The 10,206-nt window shown below is 53.4% G+C and overlaps 2 non-coding genes across 2 annotated transcripts; both read right to left on the reverse strand.

Moving 5' to 3' along the window:
* Positions 1 to 215: 215 nt before the first annotated feature.
* trnav-cac (transfer RNA valine (anticodon CAC)) lies at positions 216 to 288 on the reverse strand. The gene has a single exon. It is a non-coding gene; the product is annotated as a tRNA-Val (tRNA).
* A 9,338-nt stretch (positions 289 to 9,626) lies between these two features.
* trnae-cuc (transfer RNA glutamic acid (anticodon CUC)) lies at positions 9,627 to 9,698 on the reverse strand. The gene has a single exon. It is a non-coding gene; the product is annotated as a tRNA-Glu (tRNA).
* Positions 9,699 to 10,206: the final 508 nt, after the last annotated feature.

Below are 10,206 nucleotides of genomic sequence, written 5' to 3' on the forward strand. Positions count from 1 at the left end.
AGGTTTAAATCCCTTTATGGTCTCCTGTAAATTAAATATAATTTCTATTAATTCTTCTTGCTTTAATTTACCTTTGCCAGGTTTGAAATACAATGCGCTACTGCAAGAAAAGAGAATGTTCATTATTTTTACAGCTGGATGCACATGACAGTAAACTTGAACACAAACTGAAAATTTGAGTCTCAAGTTCATTTGAAGCACTGAAGCCCAAACAATGTTTCTGCCCAGGATTGAACTGGGGACCTTTCGCGTGTGAAGCGAATGTGATAACCATTACACCACAGAAACCGTGCAAAGCGCTCAATGCTTTGCGCTCTTGAGCAATGACCTGAGACATCGCCTCCCCGCCCTGCTCTGAAGTACAGCAATAAGTACAAAACATTGCCCACTGTTACTTTCCGTTCTCAGTAACACGTATTATTAGTTTAGGAACTTATTCCCTGGAGTATGGGTATAGGTAGAGTGTTACAGGGATGTGGCAGTGTAACGAACCCAAGTGCTGAACAGGGGCGTGGAATGGGTGCCAAGGGAGTCATTACCTGGAGTCTTGGTTTTCGTAGAGAATTCAGGAAAGATGCTGGATTTGTAACTGATCGTCCTAAGAACCATGGCACGAGATTACTCGTACACGAGTCGACCAGCGAACTGGCAGCTCCTAGTTGTGGTCACAGGATATTTACACTGTATTTGCTGATGGAAAGCAGGTGTTTGTATTTAGTGGAAAATAGGAATGAATGGAAAATAAACGACGTGATTGAGGCCCAATTCCGGAGGAAGAGAACCAGGAACGAGAAGGGATCGTGGCAGTAATCCCCCGCCACACAATGGGAGGCTCCGTGCGATCCTCCAGGCCTGTCTGAATTGTCCCGATGAAAGTCCTGGAACGGTCTAAGCTGAAAGAGCGGGGGACCCAGGAAAGCTCAGTCCACTAGGTATTGGAGACACCTGCCCCTACGGCGTACATCCAGTAGTCTTCGGACGGTGTATGCCGGATGGTTGTCGATGATACGGGCAGGTGGGGGAGTCCCAGGTGGGGGACACAAGGGGCTGACGGAAACTGGCTTCATCTGAGACTCTTGAAAAGTTGGGTGGATGCGCATGGACCTTGGCAATAGTAGGCGGACCGCTGTGGGATTGATAATCCTGTCAACCTTGGATGGTCCCAGGAAGCGGGGGGCGAGTTTCCTATGTTCGTTTTTGAGCGGGATGTCCCTGGAGGAAAGCCAAAACATCTGCCCAGGTTGGTACCTCCGGCGCCGGAGTCCGGTCTCGGTCGGCTGTCTTCTTATTTCGATTTGTTGATCTGAGTAGGGCCGCGCGAGTTTCCTCCCAAAACTTACGGCACCGATCAATATGGTCCCGAATCGACGGTACCGCAATCTCTCCTTCTTGCGCAGGGAACATCGGGGCTTGGTACCCAAGGGAGTACTCGAACGGAGAGCGCACAATGGCAGAGTTCACCAGAGAGTTGGGGGCATACTCAACCCACGGGAGGTGGTCGCTCCAGGTCTTGGTTGACCCGTTCCGTCTGCCCGTTCGACTGGGGGTGAAAGCCGGATGACAGGCTGGCTGATGCACCTGAGGCCTGACAGAAGGCTTTCCATACCTGTGAGGCGAACTGGGGATCTAGATCGGAGACGATATCCGCGGGGATTCCATGGAGGCGGAAGACCTGGCGGATGAGAAGACCTGCGGTTTCTTGAGGGGAAGTGAGTTTAGGGAGGGCCACAATGTACACCGCCTTAGAAAATCGGTCTACCACGGTGTGGATACTGGTGGTTCCGCGGGAAGGGGTAGACCAGTGACGAGGTCTGGGGCGATGTGTGAGCAGGGACGACCAGGAACAGGTAGAGGACGAAGAAGACCCGCAGGTGGTCGATGAGAGAACTTTCCCCGGGCACAGATGGAACGAGCCGAGACATAAGAACGGGTGTTCCCCTCCGTGGACGGCCACCATATGTGCTTCCTCAGGAGAGCCAGGGTCCGATCACTCCCGGGGTGTCAGGTGAACCGGGATGTCTGCCCGCATTGGAGAACCTGAGACCTGACGGAGACAAGCACGTACGGGCGATCGCCGGGTCCGTTACCAGGGTCCGATCACTCCCGGGGTGGCAGGTGAACCGGGATGTGTGCCCCCATTGGAGAACCTGAGACCTGACGGAGACAGGCACGTACAGGCGATCGCCTGGTCCGTTACCAGGGCCCGATCACTCCCGGGGTGGCAGGTGAACCGGGATGTGTGCCCGCATTGGAAAACCTGAGAACTGACGGAGACAGGCACGTACAGGCGATCGCCGGGTCCGTTACCAGGATCCGATCACTTACGGGGTGGCAGGTGAACCGGGATGTGTGCCCGCATTGGAAAACCTGAGAACTGACGGAGACGGGCACGTACGGGCGATCGCCGGGTCCGTTACCAGGGTCCGATCACTCCCAGGGTGGCAGGTGAACCGGGATGTGTGCCCCCATTGGTGAACCTGAGACCTGACGGAGACCGGCACGTACAGGCGATCGCCGGGTCCGTTACCAGGGTCCGATCACTCCCGGGGTAGCAGGTGAACCGGGATGTGTGCCCGCATTGGAAAACCTGAGACCTGACGGAGACCGGCACGTACAGGCGATCGCCGGGTCCGTTACCAGGGTCCGATCACTCCCAGGGTGGCAGGTGAACCGGGATGTGTGCCCCATTGGAGAACCTGAGGCCTGACGGAGACGGGCTCGTACGGGCGATCGCCGGGTCCGTTACCAGGGTCCGATCACTCCCGGGGTGTCAGGTGAACCGGGATGTGTGCCCGCATTGGAGAACCTGAGACCTGACGGAGACAGGCACGTACAGGCGATCGCCGGGTCCGTTACCAGGGTCCGATCACTCCCGGGGTGCCAGGTGAACCGGGATGTGTGCCCGCATTGGAGAACCTGAGACCTGACGGAGACAGGCACGTACAGGCGATCGCCGGGTCCGTTACCAGGGTCCGATCACTCCCGGGGTGGCAGGTGAACCGGGATGTGTGCCCGCATTGGAGAACCTGAGACCTGACGGAGACAGGCACGTACAGGCGATCGCCGGGTCCGTTACCAGGGTCCGATCACTCCCAGGGTGGCAGGTGAACCGGGATGTGTGCCCCCATTGGTGAACCTGAGACCTGACGGAGACCGGCACGTACAGGCGATCGCCGGGTCCGTTACCAGGGTCCGATCACTCCCGGGGTAGCAGGTGAACCGGGATGTGTGCCCGCATTGGAAAAATTGAGACCTGACGGAGACCGGCACGTACAGGCGATCGCCGGGTCCGTTACCAGGGTCCGATCACTCCCAGGGTGGCAGGTGAACCGGGATGTGTGCCCCCATTGGAGAACCTGAGGCCTGACGGAGACGGGCACGTACGGGCAATCGCCGGGTCCGTTACCAGGGTCCGATCACTCCCGGGGTGTCAGGTGAACCGGGATGTGTGCCCGCATTGGAGAACCTGAGACCTGACGGAGACAGGCACGTACAGGCGATCGCCGGGTCCGTTACCAGGGTCCGATCACTCCCGGGGTGCCAGGTGAACCGGGATGTGTGCCCGCATTGGAGAACCTGAGACCTGACGGAGACAGGCACGTACAGGCGATCGCCGGGTCCGTTACCAGGGTCCGATCACTCCCGGGGTGGCAGTTGAACCGGGATGTGTGCCCGCATTGGAGAACCTGAGACCTGACGGAGACAGGCACGTACAGGCGATCGCCGGGTCCGTTACCAGGGTCCGATCACTCCCGGTGTGGCGGGTGAACCGGGATGTGTGTCCCCATTGGAGAACCTGAGACCTGACGGAGACAGGCACGTACGGGCGATCGCCGGGTCCATTACCAGGGTCCGATCACTCCCAGGGTGGCAGGTGAACCGGGATGTGTGCCCCCATTGGTGAACCTGAGAACTGACGGAGACAGGCACGTACAGGCGATCGCCGGGTCCGTTACCAGGATCCGATCACTCCCGGGGTGGCAGGTGAACAGGGATGTGTGCCCGCATTGGAAAACCTGAGAACTGACGGAGACGGGCACGTACGGGCGATCGCCGGGTCCGTTACCAGGGTCCGATCACTCCCAGGGTGGCAGGTGAACCGGGATGTGTGCCCCCATTGGTGAACCTGAGACCTGACGGAGACCGGCACGTACAGGCGATCGCCGGGTCCGTTACCAGGGTCCGATCACTCCCGGGGTAGCAGGTGAACCGGGATGTGTGCCCGCATTGGAAAACCTGAGACCTGACGGAGACCGGCACGTACAGGCGATCGCCGGGTCCGTTACCAGGGTCCGATCACTCCCAGGGTGGCAGGTGAACCGGGATGTGTGCCCCCATTGGAGAACCTGAGGCCTGACGGAGACGGGCACGTACGGGCGATCGCCGGGTCCGTTACCAGGGTCCGATCACTCCCGGGGTGTCAGGTGAACCGGGATGTGTGCCCGCATTGGAGAACCTGAGACCTGACGGAGACAGGCACGTACAGGCGATCGCCGGGTCCGTTACCAGGGTCCGATCACTCCCGGGGTGCCAGGTGAACCGGGATGTGTGCCCGCATTGGAGAACCTGAGACCTGACGGAGACAGGCACGTACAGGCGATCGCCGGGTCCGTTACCAGGGTCCGATCACTCCCGGGGTGGCAGGTGAATCGGGATGTGTGCCCGCATTGGAGAACCTGAGACCTGATGGAGACAGGCACGTACAGGCGATCGCCGGGTCCGTTACCAGGGTCCGATCACTCCCAGGGTGGCAGGTGAACCGGGATGTGTGCCCCCATTGGTGAACCTGAGACCTGACGGAGACCGGCACGTACAGGCGATCGCCGGGTCCGTTACCAGGGTCCGATCACTCCCGGGGTAGCAGGTGAACCGGGATGTGTGCCCGCATTGGAAAACCTGAGACCTGACGGAGACCGGCACGTACAGGCGATCGCCGGGTCCGTTACCAGGGTCCGATCACTCCCAGGGTGGCAGGTGAACCGGGATGTGTGCCCCCATTGGAGAACCTGAGGCCTGACGGAGACGGGCACGTACGGGCGATCGCCGGGTCCGTTACCAGGGTCCGATCACTCCCGGGGTGTCAGGTGAACCGGGATGTGTGCCCGCATTGGAGAACCTGAGACCTGACGGAGACAGGCACGTACAGGCGATCGCCGGGTCCGTTACCAGGGTCCGATCACTCCCGGGGTGCCAGGTGAACCGGGATGTGTGCCCGCATTGGAGAACCTGAGACCTGACGGAGACAGGCACGTACAGGCGATCGCCGGGTCCATTACCAGGGTCCGATCACTCCCGGGGTGCCAGGTGAACCGGGATGTGTGCCCCCATTGGTGAACCTGAGACCTGACGGAGACAGGCACGTACGGGCGATCGCCGGGTCCGTTACCAGGGTCCGATCACTCCCGGGGTGCCAGGTGAACCGGGATGTGTGTCCCCAGTGGAGAACCTGAGACCTGACGGAGACCAGGCAAGGACAGGTGATCGCCGGGTCCGTTACCAGGGTCCGATCACTCCCGGGGTGGCAGGTGAACCGGGATGTGTGCCCCCATTGGTGAACCTGAGACCTGACGGAGACAGGCACGTACGGGCGATCGCCGGGTCCATTGCCAGGGGCGGATTCGTCTCGCTGGGCTTCCTTTACCTTAGCCTGGATCTCCCAAGTGAGGGTGGCCACACTCAGGATGGTGGGAGGATCGTCTCGGGAATGGAGGTGATATCCGTGGAGTCATGCTGGCGGGAAAGCGCGACCGACTCCCCGTCCTTGGATCCTGGAAGGTACATGAGGGTAAACTTGAAACGTCCAAAAAACAATGGCCAACGGGCCTGGCGGGATTTCAATCGCTTGGCGGTCTGATTGTGCCCCAGGGTCTTATGGTCAGACACACTCGCAGAATAAAGAACTCAGGGACCAGAACTGTCTTCGAACCCGTCACTCGCAGAAATAAAAACAGGGACGATAATAGTCCTCGACCCTGTTACTGGCAGAAAAGAACGGGGACCCAAGTCTGGAGCGGGCCAGGTGGATTGGAAAGGGGCACTAGCATGGCTGAGAGAAAATCCACAATGGTTGGTGTTTTACGGGTTAATGGGAAAGGTGCATCCTAAATAAGAATAAATATTGGAAAGGGCGGATGAGGCAACCATGGCTGATACCAGAAAGTAAAGACAGCATAAAGCCAAAAGTGAGGGTTTATAATGTAGCAAGCATTAGAGGGAAGCCGGAGGTTTGGGACGCTTTCCAAAATGGCCAATACTGGAGAAAATACCTTTGTTCAGACATATGAATATTAAAAGGGATGCGAGTGTGGGTATCAGAAAGCTGGAAAATGACGCGGAAGAAGCAGTAATGGGGGGAAAAGAAAAGGGACGAACTGAATGAATATTTTGCGCCAGGCTGCTCTGTGGAAGACTCCAGCATAATGGCAGCGAGAAACACGTGTCAGAGGGCATCAGTGAGAGTGGATGTTATCACCTGGAGAAGGTGCCCGTGAAGCTGAAAGGTCTGAAGTTAGATGTCATCGGGACCAGTTGGACTACACCCCATGGTCCTGAAAGTGGTAACTGGAGAGTTTCTGTAGGCACTCCTTCACGTATCATTATTTACATACAACAGCTCCATAGCAAAGAAAGCCCAGCAGCGTCTCTACGTTCTGCGAAGGCTGAGGAAAGTCCATTTACCACACCCCGATCCTCATCACATTCTACAGGGGTTGTATTGAGAGCATCCTGAGCAGCTGCATCACTACCTGGTTCGTAACCTGCACCATTCATGATCGCAAGACCCTGCAGCGGATAGTGAGGTCAGCTGAGAAGATTATCGGGGTCTCTCTTCCCGCCATTACGGACATTTACACTACACGCTGCATCCACAAAGGAACCAGCATAATGAAGGACCACAAGCACCGCTCCTACAAACTTTTCTCCCTCCTGCCGTTTGAGCATTCGGGCTCTCGCGACCGGACGATGTAACAGTTTCTTCCCCCCCCCCCAAGCTATCAGAGTCCTCAATACACAGAGCCTGGACTGACACCTTACTGCCCTATTGTCTTGTTTATTATTTATTGTAATGCCTGTACTGTTTTGTGTACTTCATGCTGTCCTGGGTAGGTCTGTAGTCTCGTGTAGTTCTATTCTGTGTTGCTTTTTACGTAGTTCATTCTAGTTTTTTGTACTGTGTTATGTAACACCATGGTCCTCAAAAAGTAGTCTCATTTTTACTATGTACTGTACCAGCAGTTATGGTCGAAATGAAAATAAAAGTGACTTGATATTCGAGAATAGATGCTGATGACTGGAGAATTATGACTGTCACTCCACTCAGAAAGAAGGAAGTTAGGCTGAAGAAAGGACAATAAAAGAAAGGTAGCCTGACTTCAACGTGTTAGATAACTCAAAAGATTCCAAGCAGTTTGAAGGTCAAAGACAGTTGAGGAGAAAGGGAGGAGATTTGTCAAATAGATCATCGTGCGGTACGGTGATGCACCTTGAAAGAAAGGAAAAAAAGTCTCTAAATGGGGAAGGTTTTCTGAAATCAGAGGTGCAAAGTGAACTTCCCTAATATTCCCTAAATGTTTACTTCCAGGCTTAGTCAGCGGTAAAGGAAGGCAAATGCAATTTTAAAATTCGGTTCAGGAGGGGTAGAATATATAAGCAACAATGTAATGTTGACATATGTCCGTCATTATAAACCTGATTCTGATCCCGACCTTTATCCCCAACAATGGAAATCTCCTTCAGTTACGATACTGACGGCAGTGTTATCGCTCCACATTCACGTTCTGACGTAACTGTGTTGAAACAAATTCCAAAGCTGTCGAATTATACTATTTGTATTGGAATGATGAATCACCTTTTCCAGTACCGAAAATAAGTACAACCATCACTTCAGTTGTAGTGCTACGGTGGGTGCAACGAACATTAATAGAGCTGCGATGGCCGAGTGGTTAAGGCGTTGGACTTGAAATCCAATGGGGATTTTCCGCGCATTGTTCGAATCCTGTTTGCAGCGCTCAAACTGCAGCGCCAGGGAATAGAAACCTCACTGCCAACAAAAATTTAACATCCTGGCTGCTGTCTGTGTTCATTTGTCAACTACGTACCAGCCGGCAGATTTATAGATTTTTATACTCATTGTGCAACTTTCATTTCTATTACGACTCTGACCAATCCCCCTCTGGGCAGCATAAACGCTTTGTAGTTTGCAGCTTTACCGACTTGTAAAACTAAAAGAATCAAATGCAGAGAACGGATATTTCAGCGTTAGTGTAAAGAAGTGGACTTCATCCTTTTACTGAAGTGGGCAGCACGGTCTCTGAACGTGAAAGCTTTCGCCGGTTTCATATCACTCACTGTACAGACTCCCCATTGCTCTTTTGTCCAGCGTGCGACCCCGCCTATTGCCATAGACAAATCGGTTCGCTGACCTTCCGTCAAAATCACCATCGCCAATTGCCACAGAGCGGTGTAATTGTCCGACATCAACAAATCTCGTCAAATGACGTACAACCTACCTAGCTCCCATTCGTGTATGCAGATGTCAATCCAACGTGTTATCCAGTTGCGGAAAGGGTTTCATCAAGAGCTGTTCCCTCCCACAGACTCTGACTGCTTCTGCCTCCCCAAAATCCCGTCAATACCGAGCAAAACTCAGTACAATGTCCCATTATATAACATTAATATCAATAGGCTTCTGAACGAAGCTGGGGGCGCTGTCAGCGCGTCGAAATAAAGGCGGGCGACAGAAGTTTATCTCCTCTCACCTGGGGAGACGGTAGAAGATTTGGTGGAGGTGACCGGCCGACTTTTGACCGGCAACTGCTGTATGGGGGGGAGGGAGGATTGAGAAAATGTCTGGGCCAGCCTGATCTTATTGAATGCCAAGGCTGGATAAAAAGGACTAGACAATTCCCTTCTTTCTGTTGTCTGTCTGTTTAAAGAAAAGGAATACACAGGCCTTTCTTGGGCCTGGATGCCCTCCCGTGGATATAATAGTTCGCAATCTATGACATCAGTTTGCCTGAGGAATCATTTCCAAGGCTGAAACAGGCACAAGATTGATATCCATCTTTTGTTAATGATGCAGAATTGTACAATATATGTTTTGCGTACTGTCTGTCTTTTCGAGCCTGCAATGATGCTGCAAGTGTTTCACTGTACCTGTCCTTCACCGTCCCTGTGCACACGGCAATAAACCCGACTGGACCTGACAATACTCACTGAGATGTGAGCAGTGATGACCCCGGGCAGATGAGTCAAAGTGATGTCGGCAAACTGAGTGAGTAGGACCAGAGTCCAATATGGGAAATGTATGGTCACCCTCTTCTACAGAGAGACAGCATCTCTGAGTGGATTGAGTTGCAGTGAGGAGTGAAGAAGATCAAACCTATATTGTATCGATTGCAAGTTATTGTCTGTAAGACCTCGCACAGTTATTTCGAGCTTTATTGAGACAGCACCTGCGATATTTTTCACAATGTCATGTTCTGCTCATATATTTTGTGGTTTTATGGTGCTGAATCAGGCGGTTGAAGGTTAAGCATAGACAGGAATCGGCTTGTTGTGGAAGCAAGTTAATACACAAAATAATTTAAAATAAACACATTAAATTACAGCAGGCAATATCTTAATTCCCTGACCGGGAATCGAACCCGGGCCGCGGCGGTGAGAGCGCCGAATCCTAACCACTAGACCACCAGGGAAGCTGATAAAGTTCTGACTACAGTAGTAGACAACTACCAAACCAGCAAAATATGAAACAAAACCTATAGATGAATAATAATGAATAAATGTGATAAATATTGTCACGAATCTACTGCTCAGCACTTTGCGTACGGCGTGCTCACCCAATGTTTCAGGTTAAGAAACACTCTGGACTCTGAATGAATCAGTGGGAAACACTCGTTCTCCAGAGTCTTCATAAAAATGGTAACATTCAGATTCTCTTATGAGCCCTGAGTCATTTTTGTTTCTGTCTATCGCCTCGAAGTAAATCAGTACTCTGCCCTCCGATTCCCGCGACATTGTTGCCGATACATCTGGTGTCTTGTTCCTTACTCTCCGCCTTGGTGGAGGTAGGAGAAAGAAAACCAGACGTTCAGAATGCACGAAATATGGTCTGGGGGTGGAATAGTAAGCTTTTCCTGATCGTGCTCTAACAGTGGTCGAGTGTGCGGGAGCCCCTGGTACTGAGTATGACGTGCTGATGAC

The sequence above is a fragment of the Hypanus sabinus genome, unplaced genomic scaffold (genome assembly GCF_030144855.1).
Source record: "Hypanus sabinus isolate sHypSab1 unplaced genomic scaffold, sHypSab1.hap1 scaffold_396, whole genome shotgun sequence".
In the NCBI taxonomy this organism is placed as follows: domain Eukaryota; kingdom Metazoa; phylum Chordata; class Chondrichthyes; order Myliobatiformes; family Dasyatidae; genus Hypanus; species Hypanus sabinus.